This window comes from Cibotium barometz, chromosome 28 (genome assembly GCF_041138505.1).
Source record: "Cibotium barometz isolate CiBa-2024 chromosome 28, ASM4113850v1, whole genome shotgun sequence".
Taxonomy (NCBI): Eukaryota; Viridiplantae; Streptophyta; class Polypodiopsida; order Cyatheales; family Cibotiaceae; genus Cibotium; species Cibotium barometz.
This window is the reverse complement of record NC_141073.1, coordinates 13,127,396-13,150,742: the sequence shown is the minus strand read 5'-3', so window position 1 is coordinate 13,150,742 and position 23,347 is coordinate 13,127,396. Positions and strand designations below refer to the sequence as shown.

Sequence of the window (23,347 nt, the reverse complement as noted above, 5' to 3'; positions counted from 1 at the left end):
TGAATCAAAAGTGGAAATGGTTACAATGTGTGCGCGTAGGGAGCGCCACAAGAATCACTTCTTCTCTTTGAAAGCTCTTCTTTCAGTGTGTGTACTTAAGGATCCTTTAAAATTACAAGTTTTTCACTTATATACCACTCAATAGGTTATGGGATCAAAACCTTTACAAACTGGAAGCTTCAACCCCCATATATTCAAAAGTAAATACATTGGCTTTGGCTATGTACACACTACAGGATTTCCTATGAAAAAGAAATAATTCCTGCTTAACTTCCGCTTTGAAGCTTCACTGCTCTTGCTTCGTAAATGACTCCGTCGGAGCTCCCCGAAACAGTTACCAAGCATCCATATGCATTCACATTACATTTTGTGTGTTTTACAGTGTTTAGGGCCCAATTTTGAGGTTCTTTGAGTTATCTTCTTGACCTTTTTTCCCACTTGAATACATGGATTGACTTCATTGATGTCCCTAAGAGCTAGGATGCCTAATCATGATGTTTAAAACAAAGTATGGTCCACCTCAGCTGAAATTGACCAGAAGCCTAAGATGATTAAAGTCGCGACTTTAATTATCTAGGGATTTGTAGACTCTTTTGATGAACTGGCCTTTGCAGACTCTCTGATGACATTAAGACACTACCCCTCTGCACTCAATTACAAGAATAGACTCATGATGCACTTGCAATGATCAAAATGACCATTTGACAAACTTTGAAAGTGTTCAAGTGATGGTTTTTGGTGATCTTGACATGTGCATATTGCTCTCATACATGCAATGTAATGTACTGATGTTATTGAACCTGTGCATGGAGTCAATTTCCTGAAAATGGTGCTAGTTTTCTCAGTGCTTCCTGCTTCCTGCTTCCTGCTTCCTGCTTCCTACTTCCCACGTTGTTGCCTCCCCCAAACCCAAAGTGGTGTCCACCCCCGGATACTAGTAGTTGAATTACTTGAAGGGGAAGAAGTGTTGTGTTGCCGTTGTTGTAGTCTTTTGCATGGGAAAAGAAATAGTGTCTATGCATGGCCATGTAATGTGGCCCTATATGTTCCATAGTCAATGCATGTATGAACAATTATGATGTGCGAGAAGTGGATCTTGGAGCAAATATGGTCCAAGGGTATCTGCTGGCAAGGTTTAAGCTTTCTTAGTCTTGTCAGAACTTGGTGTGCCGATAAAGTGCAGTCTCCAGCTATTTTCCAATTGTTGTTGGTATCGCATCACTATTTGCATGTTAAGACCAAACAAGTTCTGAGCAAATTGTTGTGCTTTATCCGTGAACCCTTTGCCATTATATTTCTCAGGTTCATTTAATGTTAGTGTGATTGGCGTGAAAATGAGCGGGCTCAATGTGGATGCCTATTCGGGGACGATGTCTTCCTGTATAGACATTGGTTGTGGTTTGGTCACCCACTTACCTTTTTCTTGCATTGTAGCCTTTTGCTTTGGTTTGTTCATGGAAGGCTTTTGCAATCGCCTATCCATTTTTGGCAATTCATTTTGTAGTGTAGCGCTTGAAGCCTTTGGTTTCCATTGCTGACCTGTAACTTTGGTTATCTTTGGCATTTGTACCTGTACTTGTGGAGAAAGGATTGAAGAAGTTTTACATTGCTTAGGAAGCCATATATACCTTGCTCCTTCATAATATCCTTGTGCTTGTAAAGTGTTCATTGGGATCCATTGAAAGTTGTAAAGAGCTGTAGGCACATAATTTGAAGTCTATAACGACTTCTTCTTATTCTTTGTTCTCCCCTGACCGCTTGTGGAACCACTAGATTGTCTAGGAATTTGCAGGTGAGTAGTGCACTTCTTTCTTGGAATCCACATGAATTTTTTGTCCTTTTATGCTTGTGTTAGCCTTTTTGGAACTCATATTTGATAACGGTTTGATGTCCAATAGTTCACTTTGGCTTGTTGTACAGGAGGCTTCCTTCCTTGATTCCGTTTAGCTTGTACCACACCTACTTGACTTGTTGAGGGCTGTTGTTATCTTTGTGGAAGTGTTGGGAATGGTTCTTCATCATTTGATGCATCAGACTCTGTATCTTGATAGCATTCTTTGCTGAGGAATGGTTCAAATACATCTGTATTTTCCACGGTGAATCATACTCCCTCTCTCTTCCAATCAGGTCTACAATTGTATTTGCGTTGCCATGGTTGACCTAGGGATCATCAGCGTGAGCATTGTACCTGACTTCATGACATAAAACTTGTGCACCAGATTAGAATTACTACTGCCAATGAAAAGAGGCAACTCGATTAACCCTGCTACAGTAGAATGATCGCCAACAAAGGTTCCAATCTGTGTTGTCAAATGTTTGAGTGGTGGTTGATCAATGCTATCCCAAGTGTCATAGCTTATAGAGTTCAAATCCACTCCCGTATCTATCAATGCACAATGGGGTATCTGTAATTGTCCTAGTTCCACACAAATGTAAGGTCTTAGGCATTAAGGATCCTCTTCCTTGGTTCCAGTCATTTGACAGATTTTTGGAATCCTTGCCATTTCGCACAGTGCATCATCCTCAAGGTTCTCTGAAGTTTCCTCCTCATAGTTTTTTGTTGGTCCTGCGATTATTCTCACCATTTGAATAGGGATGATGTCGTACCCTTTTTTGTTGTAGAAAACTGTTGGAGTTACTTCGTTCACACATACGTCTACAGTTGCTAGAACATCTTTCCATGCGGCGGGCTCTAATTGTGCTTCAGGGAATTGCTCAAGAACATAGGCTTCATCTTGGCCCTCTGGGTCTTTAGTGCACTCCGCCTTCCCTTCACTCCCACACCCAGATGCTCCACACATCCATAGCGGCGTTTGTGAACTCATCCATGATGGTTTAGTAGACTTGTCGGTTGTAGTGGTAGACTCAAAATCCTCTACAGGGGTTCTCGCCACATCTCTATAAGAGTGATCAGCTAGATTTATCCGCGTAATGGCACCTTCTTGCCGTAAGTAGATATAATTAAATCCCCAATCTTGTAGCATTTTCAGTTGACGCATAAATGGTCTTCCAAGAATGATGTCATAGTTTGGATTTAACCCAAAATCTACTACAACAAAGGTTTGCTCCTCCACAGGATGTGAATACTACTTTTTCAAGCAATCCTATAGGTCTTTCTTCATACCCATCTGCTAATTGCAACTTCATCCTTGTCTTGCAAAGAGCCGGTTTTCCCCAATTTTCCCAAATTCTCTTTGTGGCTATGGCTATGCCCGCCCCACTGTCTAGGATGGCTATTGATCGTTTCCCCGCAAACTCCACTAGTACTGTCATGTTGTCATCATCCCCTTCACAGTATTCTACGACTTTGTTTATTGGTAATGGTTGACACACTTTCTTGGTTTCCTTTTCAGCTCGCTAGGCTGAGATGGTTTCTGAGATAGGAACTTCCACTCCTAACCTCATTAACATTTTACCCACATCTTTCCACAGTTCTGGTTTTACTTTCAGCACATCCGCTAGGGGTAGCGTGATCTTGATTGGAGCTGACATTAAGGCGGAAAGATTGACCAAATCCATGATAGCTGGCTATTGGTTCTTGATTGTTGGGAGTCTCTTTATGTCTGATCTAGCCTCATAGTCACCTTGATAAGAAGGCAACGTCTTGAGGGTTTCAGCTTTTCTATCTTCAGATTTCTCTGACCCCGCATCCCCATACTCCAATCTCAATTCAAGTTCTAGTGTTTTTTGATCGAAATCGATCTCTTCTAGCGCCGGTTCTTCTAGAGAGTGTGCTCTCGGTTGAGTATGTTTCATAGCTTCCCACAGTTGATTTGCCCACTCTTCATCTACCTTGGGTACACTAGTGTTAGGTATCATGACGGGTTCGTTTTTCTTTACCTCTTTCTCTATGTGTCCCGTTTTGTTTTCTTCTTCTAGAATGACAGACATCTTGTCATCATAGTTTCTTACATGATTACCCTCTTTAGCTTCTGTTTCTAGAAGGTTGTTGGTTTTCTGTTGTTCTTTCATTGCCTGAGCTACCTCGACCAATTTCTTGTAGATCTCTAGTTGCCTAGACTCTTGGGCAGGGTCAGGGTAGTTCTTCCATCGTTCTTCTATTGTTTCTAGGGGTTCCAGTCTAGCTTCATAAGCCTTTAACAAGGTGTCAAATGGTTCAAAGAACTTCTCCGCTGGTAGTGAACCCGCTTCTCCTCGCATCTTATTCTCTTTCTCTTTTACAAGGTTGGTCTCTTTGTTTGTATTTTCATTTTTGTTAGTTGTTTTTCTGGTTTTTCTTTGGTTTCTTTTTTTCTTTGTTCAGCTTTACGTTTCTTGCTCGCAGCACGCCTTTCCCTTCTAGCTTTCCAACTATTTATAGCACTTTTGGAGCTCTCGTTGGGGGTTCTCATCTCACTAGGGGTTTCTTTCTTTTCATCTTTATCTCTTTGCTTAGCTTATGCTTGAGATCTAGTGATGACTTTTATAGGAACAATCTTTTCAAATTCTGATGAAATCTTTTCAGATTTTGATGAACTAGGTGCACTTGTGGATGGTATCATTTCAATGAAGTTGAGGGTCACCTTACCTAATGCCGGTCTCACTGGACAGTCTTGTACAAAATGTTTGATTCCGCAGTGAGCACAATGCCTTACCAATGGTGGTACAGTAGATGTTACCAGATTTTCCTTTTTGGGAAGAGGACACGCTCTTGTAGAGTGATCCTTTTTGCATTTAAAGTCTGGTCCTTGAGGAGTGCCTGTAGGCGCTGGTCTATACGGTCTAGGTGCTAGCCCTGGTCCCATTTGTCCAACTCCCCCATTGGCTATAAACCACAATGTGTTATGGTCCATTTGATAATTATCTTCAGGTACTACCGATGGCATGTCAGGAGGACTTAGTGTAGTAAGCTCATTATCAGTTGTGAATCCACTTTCCTCATCATAGTATCGGCTGACTGGAACCATTGCTCCATCATATATCATCTCGTCAAGTAGCAGGAATCTCACGGGAGCCATTCCTTGCAAAGAAGGCTGATTTCCTAGAATAGGTTGCGCTCTTTCCACTCCTTGTGCTACAAAACGTGGATTTCCTACTCTTTGGTAGTACTCGGGTTCAAGTGCTCCCATTGGTTGTTGAGCCATCCCCTGTTCTCTCAGGTACCTTTTGCGATGATATCATTCTTGGGACTCATGATTTGTCCACTTTTTCTCAAAATCACACCACTTGTCTGTCCTTGGAGGTTTTATGTTCTGTGTATATTGCTTAGGCAAGCATTATGATGCTGGGTGGTCTCCTCCGCAGAGCTCACATCTATGTTTCCTTTGAGGTGGTCAAAAAACTTGGTTCATTTTGCGCATGACCATCTCTGCAATGGCCTCAGCATCTCCAAGCTTGGTCTTATCACTCTCTAAGGAGCTCCTTGCACTTGATGCATCTAAGGCCGTAATAGGCTTGTCTTTTTCATAGATGTCGTAATTTTCATCTATGTCTATAGCATCGTAGATGCAATCATTCGAGACGGTGTGTTTCTTGCCATAGAGGCTTGCATGCAAGGATTTGTTTGTTAGTCCTTTCAAGAATATAGAGACTAATTTCTCTGGTCCCGGCATTTCTTCCTCTGAACATCTAGAGATGTATTGGCGTAATCTGTTAGCGTAATCTCTCACAGAATCCTTTTCTCCTTGTTTAAATTCATAGATCAATCCAACAAAATCCTTTTCCATAGCGTTAAAATCTTTGAAGGTACATGGATCTAGAGTATGAAACCATAAGGCTTTTCCTTCTAGGGTTAACCCAAATCCTTCTACCAAAGTATGAAGATCATCGACCTCTTCTACTCTAGCTATCTGATTGAATGAAGCTAGGTGGTCGTAAGGGTCCCCTGCTCCGCTAAACTTCTTAACCCACTTTTGGAAATGCGATGGTCTTACTTTGCTGTGGGGTGTCTCCCATGGCGATCCCCCTGGACTGAACCCAGTAGATCCCAAAGGAGCATGGAATAATGAAGTTGAAATTGGTCTTGTTGGCCCTCTATTGGCTGGATGACCACTCAAGGCATGCGTGTTTACCAATCCCAGTGGTCTAAACCCCGGTGGTACACTTGGTCTTGCAAGCCCACTAGAGAATGACACTCTTGGTCCGTGACACTGCTGGTCTAGGCATAGGCTTTGACAATGGCATGGATGATCCGCTATAGGTTGGCCTTAGGATGCTGGGAGGGGTTCTAAAACCCAAACCTGGAGTTCCGATTCCCACACCCCCAAACCTAGAGATAGGATTACCCATGTACATTATCCCACCTACTTCAATTTCTAAGAGGAGTTCCCACTCAAAGCCAAATCTGTCCAAAAATATAGTTGGCAGTCCTCCTCCTGTCACTACTGTTTGTACGTATACATACAAGGCTTTATCCGCATCTAAGCTGTATTTAGGACGATTATCACGCAAATAGAAAACTCAGTCCTTGAATCTTCTTGCCTGTACACAGCCCTGGTCTCATCATCTATAGGGACCCGTTGAGTCCACATGGCATTCACTAGTTTGTAATCAGCTAGAGTTAACGCTGGAGGTTCCTGAGGTCTCAGTGGATCCGCTTCTACTGGCGTAACATTCCCTAGGAAATTGACTATCTTAGGATCAGGCACAATGAGATACATGGCCCCATCTCTCCCCATATAGCGATCTCCTTGGTAGTTTACCCAGGGTGCTCGATTGAACGCAGTGGGATGGTCTTCAACCTTAACCACGTACTGGTCCAACTGGTCCTTGTAGATCTTTGCCCCATGCAGATTCTCCCTTTCATAACGTATCTGCGTGTTGTACTCTAACTCCACTCCGAGCATAACAGTGTTAGCTGTGGAAGTAGATGCCATGCTTAAATTGGAGTCTGTCTCGTAGACCGCTTCTTCCTCTATTTGTGCACTAAACTTTGGCGTTCTAGTTGTGCTCTCGTGTGTAGAAGCCCTACTTCTTCCATCTACCGTTGCTTGGTTACCTGATCTATAATACGCTCCCGACCTAAGGTGCATAGAGACTTTTTTCAGAACAGTATTAGAAACCCATACCTTGCTCCAATGAAGTACCGTCTGCTATGTCCTTGTCCTTTGCTGAAGTCCATCAGCTGCTCTACAAATCTCTTGTCCTGACCAACCTGTGATCACTAGTTGAGTGCCCAACGGCTGAGTCCTGTAGTCAACAAATTTAAACCTTAGCAGTATCTGGCTTCTTCTTTGGTGTCAATGCCTACACTTAGTGCTAAGTTTGTGCATCAGTTGCAATCAAAGCCAATGTGTGCCCCAATATGCTGAAAATCTGCAAGTACTACATGTTTGACTAGTTTCCTGTTTTGGAATGTTTTGAGACTACTTTGGGTCAATTTTTTTGAGAAATTTTCAAAAATTTTGAATTTACCCAAACTTCTCCAGAACTCGTTTCGAAGGTAGTAGAACAATACTGCATGAAAAAAAAAAAAGCGCACTTTTTTCAGGCGAAATTGCCAGATTTTTTGTTAGTTTCCCATAGTGAGTTTACTATGCGAAAATCGTCCGGAGTCTGAAATTTTCAATATGGGTATCAGGGATCTCGTATCGACGTGAAACTTACACTCCCTCGATATGGCACCAATGACCGAAAAAAAGTCTCCAGACTTTTATTTTTTTTTAGCCTCACCTCTTTTCTTTTCCCTTTTCTCTTCCCTTATCTAAGCTCAAAGCAACCCTTCCAGGTTTCTGCTAATTGACTGTGTCTCAATCAGAGTTTTCTAGTGAAAGTTCAAAAACAGAGTTTTCATCATGAAAGTCGCGAATTTGACCAAGTATGAAAGTCGTTTTTTTCAACCTTCTATAACTTGAGCTCAGAAATTGATTTTTCACTTTTGAAAATTGATGGGTGCTCTACTAAGCATGAGGAACAAACCTATGCACTCACTTCAGCTCAAAACCCTTCCTAGGCCCTACTTCATTAAAGTCGCGACTTTAATAAACTCAACCTTTTTTGAAATTTGATTTTTCCAGTGTATATACCTTATTGCCCTTAGCAAAGTCCTTGTTTTAGAATCTCAATTTGGAGTCTAAATTAGATCCAAACTAAGAAAATTGTCAGTTTAGGGCCAACTTTGATGCTTATCTGCTAATACCTGGAGTTCAGAGTATGCATTTCAAAATTTGAAAGCAAAGGGGAGAAAGTTAAAGCAAGTTCTAAATGCCTATCCACTCAGTTTTGCTTCAGCTTCTTCCAGGCTCTACTTCATTAAAGTCGTGACTTTAATAAAATGGGCCCTTTTTCCACTTTTAAGTACCCAACCTTGTTTGGTGATGCCTTGGCAACATGCATGTATAAGGGTTGGAACTGTAAAAGATCAGATTAGGGTCAATCTGCTCTTTTCAAGCTCTGAAATGTACTAGATTGATTAAAGCATGATGCAAAATAAGTCCAAATGACCTCAAACTTGGTAAGGGTACTAAACAAGATGCAAGGAACAAGGCTATCAAGTTAGATCCCACTTTTGACAAGCAGAATGCCTATTTCATTAAAGTCGCGACTTTCATGAAATTCAGCTTTTTACAGATCTGACTTGACAACTCTCTCAGGTGGTCCTTTGGCACTCTGATGGCAAAGGATTATCAAGTTTGGAACAATTTTGTTCAATTTTGAGCCCAAACACTACAACAGATGCATATCATACTACCGACGTTAGCTCCTCGACGCTTTTTGTCGTCGTCGGTACTAGGGTCGTTACAATCATCGGGATAGACGTCGGTATAAGCATCGGTATTAGCGTCGGTATGATCGTCGGTACATAACGATGCTCATTTCGACGCTAATACCGATGCTTATACTGACTCTCAAAAAATTAAAAAAATTTACATATTTGCACCACGGGCTCATTTCGCCGCGTGCGGTGCAGGTTTTCGAGGGGTTTTGTGCGCAAGAAACAGGTATGACCTAGACCCAATCTTCCCCAATGTCTCCCCATCTCCCCCCATCTCCCCCCTATCGTACACACACACAACACAACAGTACACACACACACACAGAGAACACAACAGTACACACACACACACACACACACGAGGAGAGGAGGGAGAACCAGGTATGCTCCCTCCTTCTCCTCCTCTCTCATGCTCCCTATCCCTTCTCCATATTTGTCCCTCCCACACACACACACACAACACATGCATGTACACACACACACACGTATACAATGAGAGAGAGAGAGAGAGAGAGAGAGAGAGACAGAGAGAATGAGAGAGAGAGAGAGAGATAATGAGAGAGAAACACACACACACACACACACGAATTGACCACATGTGCATAGGTGCTAATGCAAGTGCATTAGCGCTTATGCATGTGCATAGGCGCTAATGCACTTGCATTAGTGCATATGGTCAAACCTAGAGTGCTAATGCACTTGGATTAGCGCTAATGCACACACATTAATGCTCTAGGCTTCATCATATGCGCTTATGCACATGCATAAGCGCTTATGCACTTGCATTAGCGCTTATGCACTTGCATTAGCGCTAATGCACACGCATTAGCACTAATGCAAGTGCATTAGCGCTTTAGGCTTGACCATAGTGCTAATGCAAGTGCATTAGCGCTAATGCACTTGCATTAGCACTTATGCACTTGCATTAGTGCTTATAGTCAAGCCTAGAGCACTAATGTGTGTGCATTAGTGCTTATAGTCAAGCCTACAACGCTAATGTGTGTTCATAAGCGCTTACTTGCATGTGCATAGGTGCTAATGCACTTGCATTAGCGCATATGGTCAAGCCTAGAGCACTCATGCATGTGCATTAGCGCTATTGCACTTGGATTAGCACTAATGCACCCACATTAGCACTCTAGGCTTGACCATATGCACTAATGCACTTGCATTAGCCCTTTTGCACATGCATAAGTGCTTATGCACATGCATTAGCACTAATGTACACGCATTAGCACTAATACACACGCATTAGCGGTAATGCAAGTGCATTAGTGCTTATGGTCAAGCCTAGAGCGCTAATGTGTGTGCATTAGCGCTTATGGTCAAGCCTAGAGCGCTAATGTGTGTGCATAAGCACTTACTTGCATGTGCATAGGCGCTAATGCACTCACACACATTAGCACTCTAGGCTTGACCATATGCACTAATGCACTTGCATTAGCACTTATGCACATGCATAAGCGCTTATGCACTTGCATTAGCGCTAATGCACATGCATTAGCACTAATGCAAGTGCATTAGCACTTTAGCCTTGAACATAAGCACTAGTGCAAGTGCATTAGCGCTTATGCACTTGCATTAGCACTTATGGTTAAGCCTAGAGCGCTAATGTGTGTGCATTAGCACTTATGGTCAAGCCTAGAGCGCTAATGTGTGTGCATAAGCGCTTACTTGCATATGCATAGGCGCTAATGCACTTGCATTAGCGCATATGGTCAAGCCTAGAGCACTAATGCATGTGCATTAGCACTATTGCACTTGCATTCTAGCACTAATGCCCACACATTAGCGCTCTAGGCTTGACCATATGCGCTAATGCACTTGCATTAGCACTTATGCACATGCATAAGCGCTTATGCACTTGCATTAGCACTAATGCACATGCATTAGCACTTTAGGCTTGACCATAAGCGCTAATGCGCCTATGGTCAAGCCTAGAGCGCTAATGTGTGTGGATTAGCGCTTATGGTCAAGCCTAGAGCGCTAATGTGTGTGCGCTAGCACTTATGGTCAAGCCTACAGTGCTAATGTGTGTGCATAAGCGGTTACTTGCATGTGCATAGGTGCTAATGCACTTGCATTAGCGCATATGCACACACATTAGCGCTCTAGGCTTGACCATATGCGCTAATGCACTTGCATTAGCGCTTATGCACTTGTATTAGCTTCATTTAACACTCACTAGCTCCATTTAACACGCATATGCACAAGCATGTGCATATATTGATGAAACTTTAGGCATTTATACATACTCTACATGTCCACATGATGGAGCACAAGTCATTATTACCCTTATCAGTCGAATGCGAGGGTTTAATTTAAGAATCAAGTTAAGTGATGCTTTTGAAGTCAAGAATGGATTGACCACCTGATTCCCCACCGTCTATCTTGCTTACACCTATGCTCTAAGATAATGCAAGTGCATATGCACGCACTTGCATTAGCTTAGAGAATAGGCGTAAGCGCTCCAATACGCGCGCACATTAGCGTATAGCGCATAGACAAGAATGAATTGACCACCTAATTCCGGTGAGAATAAAGACATTGGGAGCTAACACCTCTCGCAAGTGATTAGCAGAGGTCTCATGCATGGTAATGCTCCTGGCTTGCTCCTGCACTCCCTATACCCATAAGGATAGGAGAGCATGTCATCCCATCTGCGTTATCGTAGATGGGATGACATACTTACCATAAATCCTTTAGCATCATCAAATAGCTTTCAAGCATTGGAAATTGGGAGCTAACACCTCTCGCAAGTGATTAGCAGAGGTCTCATGCGTGGTAATGCTCCTGGCCTACTCCTGCGCTCCCTATACCCAATAAGGATAGGAGGGCATGTCATCCCATCTGCGTTATTACAGATGGGATTACATACTTACCGTAAATCCTTTAGCATCATCAAATAGCGTTTATCAAAGCATGAGAGTAGTTGAAAACTAAGATGTACGTACGTGCAGGTGCAAAATGAGTAGTGAAGATGAGAATGTTGAAGCAAATCTATCCCAGAGGGTGACATGTCCTTGCAACCAATACAAATGGGCCGTGCAATGACAGCGTCATGTAATGTTGGCACATGTGCGAGATTATGGCCGCTTTGATCCCAACATCATTGACCAAGTGGTTGCACATCACATGCTACCGATAAATTCATTGTTGTATAGATCATCGGAAAATTCTTTGAAAATAAGGTGTATATATGATATATATATGTGTATGCGAATGATAGGACTCCAACAATGAGGACCATGTCAATATTTTACAATTGGTTTGCATGTGTTCAGACTAAAAAAGTGAGTGCTAGCACTCCTGTTAATATAATGATGGCATCAAATTCATCGGAGGTGCATGCCAATGAATATCCACAGGTGGAAATCAATGATTGGCAGCACCTAGAGATACCTTTTGAATCAGAGATGGATGAGATGGTTGATGCCATTATGGAGGCAATTGATCCCATAGGCGACGATATCAAGCAAGAGGCTTGCACGGCATTATACAAAGGCTCAAGAATTTCTCGCCTGAAGACGTTGCTTGCATTGCTAAATCTTGAGGCATCATTTGGATGGAGTGATAAAAGTGTCACAGAGCTATGCAGGTACCGATCGAGTGATGTTTTTATAGAGCTAGCTAGTATCGATATATATATGTTCATGATTATTGTGTGGTACAGGCTTATGAAAGATCACATACTGCCACCACAAAATACAATGCCTGGAAGTAGAGACGATGCAAGAAAGATACTTCGAAAGCTTGGGGTGGAATACAATTCCATACATGCTTGTCCCAACGATTGTGTCCTATTTCAGAAGAAGTATGCGGACTTGGAAAGATGTCTAATTTGTGGTGCTGACAGATATCGTAAAGATGTTCAAGGAGATACCATTCCAGAAAACGTATTGAGGCATTTTCCACTATTACTGCACATCAAACACATGTTTAGGAGCAGCTCCATTGCAGGTCTCATGTCTTGGCATTCCCAGAATTGCTCCACAGATGGTGTACAACGCATTCCTGCAGACAGCATGGCGTGGAAACACATCGATGAGAAATGGCCAGACTTTGCAAAGGATCCTCGTCATTTGCGGCTTGGTTTGGCTATGGATGGGGTTAATCCATTTGGTCTGCGTTCCACAACATATAGTGTCTGGCCCGTAGTAGTTGTGAACTATGACAACCAAGAAGGGGCATTTGATATTAATCTTGATAGTTCCTGGTCATTACAAGGTAAAGAATATGGATGTATATCTGCAGCCACTTGTTGATGAGCTTAAGGAGTTGTGGTCCGGCATTGAGGTGGTGGAAAAAAGCAAGCATCTTGATAGACAAATAGCTTACATTAGAGGCATACTTATGTGGACTATGCATGCCTACCGTGGATATGGGGAGTTTTCAAGTATAAATTTTGTGGAGTTAGGTCTCCTTCAAGTATATTGTTTTTCCTAAATGTAATGCGTTAGGTCTCTTATTGTCAATTCATGGTCTCGATCAGGTCTTCAAACACAAGGCTATCTAGCATGTACAACTTGTGGGCCTAGACTACATGCGCATAGGTCACGCACACTTAAGAAGATGATATACGAAAGCCACATTGCGCATCTACCAGATGGACATGAATTTCGTGAAGGATTCCTTGGACGCCAACTGCCACACATGTGTGCAAAGGGATGGAAAGATATGAAGTTGTGGTATCTTGAAGGCCTCCCTCTGATGGGATGAAGAGGTTTTCAATTCTATTTGAGCTACCTTATTGGACATCCTTGCTCATCAATCATCTACTAGACCCAGTGCATATCTTCAAAAATGTTGGAAGTCTGTTGTGGGACCACATTAGTGGTGCAAAGGACACACATGACGCTCGAGCGGATTTACAAGAGGTGGGAATCATGGATGAGTTGTGGCCACACACCCGTGTGGATGGTCGTATAACACTGCCAAATGCTCCTTGGGTACTGTCAAAGGTCAAAGAGCGTCAAGCAAAACATATTATACGGTTCATCCGAACACCAACCGGTCTTATGCACTCTCTTTGAACAACGTTCACTAAGGATGGAAAGCTGAGTGGTCTCAAATCGTATGATTGGCACAAGATGTGTCAGGTATGTCCTCTTTTACGACGTAATAAGATATAGCAAGGTGTAAATGTTCTTTTTACCCCTAACTAATGTAGCATGGTCTTGTTGTTTTTGCATGAAGTTCATTCTACCTATCTATGTGGCTGGGTCTTTATGAGTGGAAGTTCACACCGTTATTTATAAGTTGGTAGAGTTAGTGCAGTGGATATCACAAAAAGAGATCAAGACAACTTCTATTGAATCATCATAAAAGAATGTTGCTAAGTTGGTGTACATGATTGAGAAGTACTTTCCTCCGTCAAGGCTCACAATCCAAGTTCATTTAATGGTGCATGTCGTAGACGAGGTGGAGATGGCTGGCACTGTGCATTGTCGATGGATGTTTTTCTTGGAGCGCTTCATGAAGACACTTAAAGGGTTTGTTTGGCAAAGGGCTCGTCCAGAGGGCAGCATGGCGGAGGGTAAGCTGGTGCAAGAGTCTCTTGTGTACATTGCAGAGTGGATAACCAAGTTTGACAAAGAGTCTCCAATGTTGCAACACAAGGGTGAAGACGAACAACTCACGAATGATGTGGCTCATGGTGGGGGTACTTCAAAGCAAATGGATGGGACGCTCGAAGAAAAGATCAATCAATTTTGCATGTTGCATCACCTGGCCATGGAGAAATGGCTCAATGCACATGAATGCGCTATAGAAGAAAGACATGCTACGCGTTGCGCATACCAAGTATCCCAATGTCAAAGATCTAGACTAGTGCGGTATCCACCAGAACTGGAGGTATTACCCAATTTCATGCCTCTTCGATGGTTGTATGATGCTCTCACAAAGGCGTCTCAAGAAGGGCAACGTGTCAGCGTCGAAGAATGGGAATTTTTGCGAGGTTTTAGTGACATGGTTAGTATTCTTTTGTTTATATCATTCTAGCGCAAACAAAAGCTAGTTATTTCTCCTCAATATAGTAATGACAATAGTGTCCTTTTTCAGTATAAGTCATATAGTGCTGCATGGTCTTGGGGTTGTCACTTTTGAGTGGAGCACATCGATAAGAAGTGTGGGACATTTGACTCTGGCGTCATGGCAAAGTTTGAGCAATCTAGTCGACGACGCGTAACAGATCCCAACATTGTCATTACACAGATGCAATACTTTGGTCATCTGAAGGAGATTATAAATATGGACTATCAAAGCTTCAACATGCTTCTCTTTGATGTGCAATGGTTTAAAGTGATTATGGCAGGATTGAATGCCACCGTTTAAAGAGATGTGTCAGGGTTTCTCGAAGTGAACTCAACAAAGCTCTGGAATGACTTACGAGATACATTTGTCCTTTCGGAACACTGTGAGCAGGTACGTTTCTAAACTCTAAGCGTCTATATTTTACATGACAACAAAAAATAAAAGTTTACCTCAAAATCCTCAGGTTATTTTCTATCTGAAGCCATCTGAAGCCATCTGATGAGTGATAGTGGTATGTCATCCAAGTGGCTCCACGAGGCGCTCGAGTTTATGAGGGTTGTGACCTAATGCTGAGTGGTCCAGCGGATCAAGAGGCGGATGTGAAACCACAAGAGAATGCGCTAATAGAAGAGGATGATATAGCAGAGGACGTGCAACCACCAAAGAATGATATAGCAGAGGACGTGCAACCACCAAAAAGGATGATAAAGCAGAGGATGTGCAACCACCAAATTTAGAGGATGATGTAGCGAACTTGGATGACATGGATTTCTCTTTAGATGGAGAGCTAACCTTGGACCTCCAAGTTATTTTATAGTTGTGTCAAGATGCTATAGATGAAGCTTAATATAATATTTTGTAGAAGCCTTGACAAATTAATGGCCTAGCTCCTTTTATCTATCTCTGTGATGCCACACTTCCATGCCACAAATTAAATGTCTCTTTTATATGCCACAAATTTTTGAATTACTTGCCACAGATCTTTGTTTATTGAATTTTTAAATTTTTCAATGAGAGTGATGCAGAGAGAGAGCAGTATGTCTCATTTATTTTGTCTGTGTAGGTTTCTATATTCTCTTGCAGCTGCAGGTACACCTCTTTGATACACCTATAGTATGAGTGATCGTAGTAGTAGGTTTGTATGTGTAGGTTTCTATATTCTCTTGCAGCTGTAGGTACACCTCTTTGATACACCTACAGTATGAGTGATCGCAGTAGTAGGTTTGTATGTGTAGGTTTCTATATTCTCTTATAGCTGCAGTTTCACCTCTTTGATACACCTACAGTATGAGTGATCGCAGTAGTAGCGCTCACCCGAGGGATGCAGATGTGACCTTGACACAGATACATTAGGAGAAATATGGACTCATTGTTTGGCCTTTAAGTTCTAAAGAGAGAATGGCTCTCAACCAATGAGGAAGAGGCGTCTGTAACGGCAAAATTGGGCATTTTCGCTAAAACTTTAAGTAAATAGAGTAAAATGATACTCAAAATGCATATTAAAATAGTAATATCTCAACTTAAAATAATATAAAATAATGGGTGCTCCACTTAAAATAATATAGAATAATGCACTCATAAAAATACTAACGGCATAGTCATTGATTAGGACAAACTTCTAAGCTGGAAAGTTGGTGGTAGTTAATGAAAGACAATCTCTAAGAATCCCCCAAATCTAGCTCTGATCTTCTTCATCTCCAACATAGTGGTGCCTCTTTTTCTAAGCCTCCCCCAAGTTTAGATCCTTCCCTATCTCTTGTGCTACACAAAATGGCAACCTCTAGGAAGCCTCATACTAGCATTTCAGCTGTTACTATATACAACAGTTATAATACGGACAATGGGACATGGATACTATCTAATATTATAATTGGGAGCTGGGTGATTTTACAAAGAAGGAAGAGGAAGAGAAGAAATGCTAATAATGAATTTGTGGAGCCATTTAAGGGACATGTTAAAGAGTTCAAGGTTTGTGAGTCTAGTAAGCATGTGACAGAGGTATTAATACAACCTGTTTTTCAGCATGCAGACTTGAGGGTGAAAAATATTCTTTCTTCTCTTCCACGATATGTCTATTTTTATGCCTATTGAAGTATTTGTTGATTTCTTCTTTGATGAAGAAATAAGAATTCCTTCAACAATGTTTATTTGCAAGTCAAGTGAAGCATTGGACTTTTTGGACAATGGTTGGGATACTAGAAAAACGGAAGGCATCATTTCTGTTTTGCAAAAGAAATCAATAATATGTAAGTACATTATTAGCTTTCAAAACTGCATTGCAACCTTTCACTACACCAGATATCATCTTGTTAATGGAAACCTTATCCCATAAGATCAAGATTTGGAGTCTGATCCCAACAATAAGCCCTTAGTAATGGAGATATATTGGGAAGGGCAACTGCTTACAATGCTAAAAAAGCTATCTAAAACATCTCTTTGTCAAATCAGAGAAGACCTTACATATGAGGAGATAGAACATTTGCCAAAAGATTATGCTGGGGAAGAGTGTCCGAGAAGGCTACATTTTTTTTTGAAGAAGGAATGATATTTGAAGGGCATGCAGTAGAGTCTTTATGTGTGTTTTTGATTGAGCAAAATGTGTTGGAATTTGGGGCCAAGTTTTACTTTGAGATAGCAAGTTATGGTGCACCCCACCCCCCTCCCTTACAAGGTCCAAGTATAGACATAGAGAGATTCATGGGCTCTCTTTCTTATGATTTTTTGGTTTTATTTGAGCGTTGTGATGAAGGACTCTCCTTAGGGAGAAAAGGAATTTTGTTTTAGCAATGCAAGTTGTAAGATTCAGAAAAGTTTTGGTGCCTTGGCACCCCCCGGATCTCCACAAAATAAGCTCATGGTGGGACGAGTTCAAGCATCCCTCCTTGGCTCTATGTTTGTTTTATTGGTAGAAAAAAAGGACTATATGTTGAAAATGAGAAGTGTTTCTAATGGCTATGCAAAGGCTGCATGTGTTTGCCACAGGTTCCAGCTCATGTTCTTACAGGAAGGGAGTCACTTTCCTCCAAGGTTCAAAGGATGGATACCACATAAAGAAGGATGGGTAGAAAGGTTTGAATGGCTCATAGCTTGGAGCACAGGTACAAAAGAATGGGAGTTATCAGTTGCAAGATCTATTTGGGAAACTTCATAGGACAAGAGACAATGGGTGGAGATTAAAATCCTATTTAACAAGGCTAGGAGCAACTCTCTCCATCAATCTTTTGGAAAGAGAAGGAGAAAACACATACCATGCACTGAAGGAACCACCCGACATCGGTGAATTCACACTCTCGCTCACAAACATCTTCTCCACTTTTTCTACTTTGGAAGCATGAATGCCTCCAAAGCTAAGGGTAGGGCTAGTATGTGGCAGGGTATTTTGAAACCGTTTTTTTTGCACTTTCTTCATCACTTTAGCACTTTTTTTGTCACTCCCACTCACACTTTGCACCAGGGCACATTCACTTCTTATCACACTTTTTCACTTAATCACTGGGATTTTGGGTTTATCATCCACAACTGTCTGATGGGTAGCTACGGATGCACCAACATGCCAAATGTCTAGGGCTTTGGGCCGGGCTTATGTACATATTTATATGATTTTTAGTATTTGTGTAGGGGTGCGTGTGTGTTTATTGCCCCCAGGTACAAAAGGGACGGGTGGGCTTGGATAGTGTATAACTTCATATTAGCACTTGGGTGTTGTTTTTTTTTTCCTCTCCTACTTCCCTCGGATTGAGGATCAGCGGTTGTAATGCATATACACACCATTGTGCACTAGCCTTTATTTTTGTACCTGGTTTTAGTTTTGTTTAACACCCTAGTGTGCGTGTGTGTATATACATATCTCTCTCTTTCCTCGCCATCCTTTTTCTTCCTCTTTCCCTCCATCTATTGTCCTTATATATATATATATATATATATATATATATATACATATATATATATATATACATATGCTGGCTTCTATACTTACTATTCCCGTCATATAGGCTTCTTTGTTTATATACATATGTATACATGTAATATAATCAGCTATATATATATCTATAGATATTAAAGAAAAAATAAAAAATAAAAATAAAAAAAGGTACAGGGCCAGCTTGTAGGTCGTCTCTTGGAATACACTGATTGCAAGAAATGCACAAGGTGGTCATGTCGAGCAAGCACTGAACCGCTTCGAAGAGATGCAGTGTGAGGGCATCCTTCCAGATGTAGTGACCTACGCTTACATCTTGAAAGCATGGGCTATAATCGAAGCCACTGACAAGTAGGAGAAAATCCATGACGAGATTTCAAGGTGGGTTAATTGCAGAACATTCGGCGGGGCAATGCCCTAGTAATTTTTTGAAAAACATTACCTCATTACTTGTGGAAGGACCACCCCCTAGTAGGGCGGCCCTTATATAAAAAAGAGAGAACCTTCTTCATGGTGGGACCACCCCCTAGTGGGGTGGTCAACTTCATGAAAAATTATATAAAAAAAGAAGAAGAAGAAGGAGCCCAGCAGCACACGCGGCCGCCAAGCCCCCTCCCTTGTCTCCATGCACAACGCCCCCCCCCCACCCTGGCCTTGTCGCCATGCACCCAAGCCCGTCCTCCTCTGCTCCACGACGTGCCCCCCCTCCTTGAGTCTATAGGGCGGGCCCCACACCCTCCATCTCCCTCCTCTTGGCATTTCTGCAGCAGCATGAGCACAAGCTCTCTCTCTCCCTCTCGTTCCTTTGGAACAGCACCACACATGGCATACAGGTCCACAAGATTAGCATCCAACCCCACTCGGCTGGGGATATATTTCATGCGCTCCCCCTTGTCGTGTAGCGGGGGAGTGCATGTTCAAAACAATTTCCACCTGGACCGTCGCTCAGCCAGGCTCACCTCTCCTGCCAGTCTCGTGCCAGCTCACGATTGGAAACAATGACTCCCCTCTATCTCCCACCTCAATAATCAATCCAACTAGTTTTGCATTGCCTTGCATTTTAGATTGCATTCTTTTTTTTGCTAGCCAAACATTTGCCATCACTCAATGGTAGCTTCAAAGGCTCTATATCTGCACATATGTGATAGCATGGCAAGCCATTAAGTAGCTGCGTGCACAAAAACAGGCAAAACAAACACAATGGGCCATAATTTTTGATTTTGAAAATGAGCCCAAGGTAAGAGGCAGACTCCTGTATATTCAAGCCATTATTTCAAGTCCCCAACAAATTTTTTTATGATCACAAGGACAGGTTTAACTCTCTTGAGAGCGGGGGCCACATACAACAAAAAATAGTAAATGTCAAAGACTTTTTTAAAAACCTTTAGTTTTCTTACTTTTCAAAAACCTCCTTTTAGATTGTAAAGTTACACCCGCAAAAACATCAGTCCTTGTGTATGTAGATATAAGACAAAATCTAAATGAAGAAGCCTAATTTATGTACTTCCAAATTCTAATCTATCATTCTTGCTTGGATGTTGTTTAGATGTACATCTTAGATGTTAATTGGCTATAGCTCTAACATTATGATGAGACTTTAATGTGCTTCTATCACGTGCTTGGCTCTATTGTCTAAAGTGCATGATGCAAATGATATACATATAACTATATCAAGGCCCAACTTGTGTAAACACATATTACACAAACTTTAAATGAAGTATGCTTGTATCTCCTAATCTTAATCAATAGGTTCTCCTACTTAATGTTGTTTCGATGTCCATTTAAGGTGTTGATCAATAACACCTATCAAATATTAGAAACTCTCTATGTCATTAGGGACCCTTAAGTATCTCTCTCTCTCTCTCTCTCTCTCTCTCTCTCTCTCTCTCTCTTACTGTCACTGGCGAGCTCCACACCAGCACCCACACAGCCCACAGATGCATTGCATACAGCTTTCTACTTCACCCATGACTTGCAGACATATATGAGCATCATGTATATGATGGGCTACTCCAGATGGATCCCCTGTCACCTCTAGACACACTCACCACCAAGCTGTCATCTCTACTACATACGGCCGCCACCCGCAGCTTCCCCCATCATACACACATTGCATGCACAGATAGATCTGGGAGCATGCCCAAGAATCGGTGGTATGATGATGAGTGCAGAGAGCTATATAGACACCTATATGAGGAGGCACAGTGCTGGGATATATACCACCTACTCATGCGTAGAGATGCAGCCCCACTATTCACATCTATCCTGATTCACATCACATCTCATCACATCCATTCTCATAAGAGAGAGAGAGAGAGAGAGAGAGAGAGAGGTTGGTTGCTTCACTCGTACCTAGTCATCCTCTTCTTGCTAGCATGCTCACCTGTAAGAGAGAATGAGAGGTGAAGAATGGAAGGATTATGAGAAGAAAAGGAGGACTGATGTTTTTGTGGGTGTAACTTTACAATCTAAAAGGAGCTTTTTGAAAAGAAAGAAAACTAAAGGTTTTTTAAAAAGGTCTTTGACATTTACTATTTTTTGTTGTACGTGGCCCCCGCTCTCAAGAGAGTTAAACCCGTCCTTGTGATCATAAAAAAATTTGTTGGGGACTTGAAATAATGGCTTGAATATACAAGAGTCTGCCTCTTACCTTGGGCTCATTTTCAAAATCAAAAATTGTGGCCCATTGTGTTTGTTTTGCCTGTTTTTGTGCACACAGCTACTTAATGGCTTGCCATGCTATCACATATGTGCAGATATAGAGCCTTTGAAGCTACCATTGAGTGATGGCAAATGTTTGGCTAGCAAAGAAAAGAATGCAATCTAAAATGCAAGGCAATGCAAAACTAGTTGGATTGATTATTGAGGTGGGAGATAGAGGGGAGTCATTGTTTCCAATCGTGAATTCAGGTCAATTCTTCAACAATTCATATCTTGGAGTCTTTAAGTGCTTTTGATTGCTATGAGCGCATTGTACACATGGTGGAAGGAAAACCAAGCTTACAAGCACATTTTGATGCCTTAATGCAAAGGTTATTGCTTCAAATGCAAGAGGTGCAAGCAAGGGATGAGCATGGAGCATTGCATCATGCTGAGAATTTTGAAATTGTACAAGATGGTTTTGGAAATTCTATACAACGAGCAAGACCATTCATTGAGCATCCTCTTGGGAGAAAAGCATGTATAGAAAATAGTGCTCTTCCTTTTCCACGACCCAGAGCTACTAAAAAACGCTCCATGTAAGCAACTTTGGATGCCAAAGCTTTGGATGCGGAGTGAACATTGTAGCTAGTGACATGAAACACTTGGGCTTAATTTTGTTCTTCATTATGCTTATGTTAGTGCTTTTTTTGAAGCAGCTTCCTTTTAATGGATATGAACTTTTTTGAACCATGTATAACATTGATGCATGTTGATCGGAAAGTCTTTCTTATAAAAAGCACCTTGGCGATTGTGTATTATGCCGATTGTGAATGATGTGGGCATGTGAACGAGGCTCAATTGATTGTGTATTATGCCGATTGTGTATGTGGGCATGTGAACGAGACTTAATTGGGTATTACTAAATTTTTTGTTAATCGCAATAACCTTGGCGAGCATTCATTAATGTGCGGGGACTATGTGGGCATGTGAAAGCACGCTTTTGAGGCTTTTTTTTCTCTGTTTGGAGTGTATATGATAGAGCATTGATACATTTTTGGTCTCTGCTTGAGAGAGCAGGGGAGGCAAGAGAGTTTTGAATTTTTTATTCTTTAGTTTTAGGCTGTTTTTTGGGCGGATAAAAAAAGCATTTTTTTAATGAGTTGTGGGCTTTTTTTCCTCTTTAAAATAAAAGAGGTGTACAGGTAGGCGTGGCAGGTCTGGAGCATCGGAAAAGAGGTGTACAGGTAGGCGTGGCAGGAGGAACGGATGGTGGGTGCTGAGGTGGCGAGAGGGCTGGTTCTGCTGGGCTAGCTTGTTGAGCTGGCACGAGACTGGCAGGAGAGGTGAGCCCGGCTGAGCGGCGGTCCAGGTGGAAATTGTTTTGAACATGCACTCCCCCGCTACACGACAAGGGGGAGCGCATGAAATATATCCCCACCTCCACCACTCCAAGCTTGCCCTCTTCCTCTCTCTGTTGTGTTCTTTGAACCAGCACCACACTTGGCATGCTTGCCCACGAGAGCATTACCTAGGGGCCAGCGCAGGGTCATTTTGCAGCAGCCCCACACCCCATCCTATCTCTTTCACTCTCTATTTTGCTACAGCACGAGCGCCACACTTGGTATACATGTCCACAAGAGCAGTGCCCAACACATATTTCTCTCACTTTCTCAATCTCTTTCACTCTCACTCTCAATCTCTGCCACACTCACTCTCAAACACACACACACACACTCATCTTCTCTCACAAACATACATACATACATACACACACACTTACGTTTTCAATTTCTTTCTCTGTCTCTCTCATTTTCACACACACACACATTCATCTCTCTCTTTCTCTCTCTCTCGTTATGACCACTCACTCACTCTCTCTCCCTCAATATATATATATATATATATATATAGATATATATGCACACCCATCTATATATACCCGTCAAAATTACATACATATATGTATCTATGATGCATTTTAAATTACTTCCATATAAAATTAGTGTTTTCATTACACGCATATCTATATATACACATATATATACATATAAATCTACATAATTAACCATCAACACCATATGCGCATACATTTTTAAGCA

At 41.8% G+C, this 23,347-nt stretch overlaps 1 pseudogene; it reads left to right on the top strand.

Annotated features, from left to right (window-relative positions):
• Positions 1-12,063: 12,063 nt before the first annotated feature.
• Positions 12,064-15,423, top strand: LOC147622508 (uncharacterized; annotated as a pseudogene).
• Positions 15,424-23,347: the final 7,924 nt, after the last annotated feature.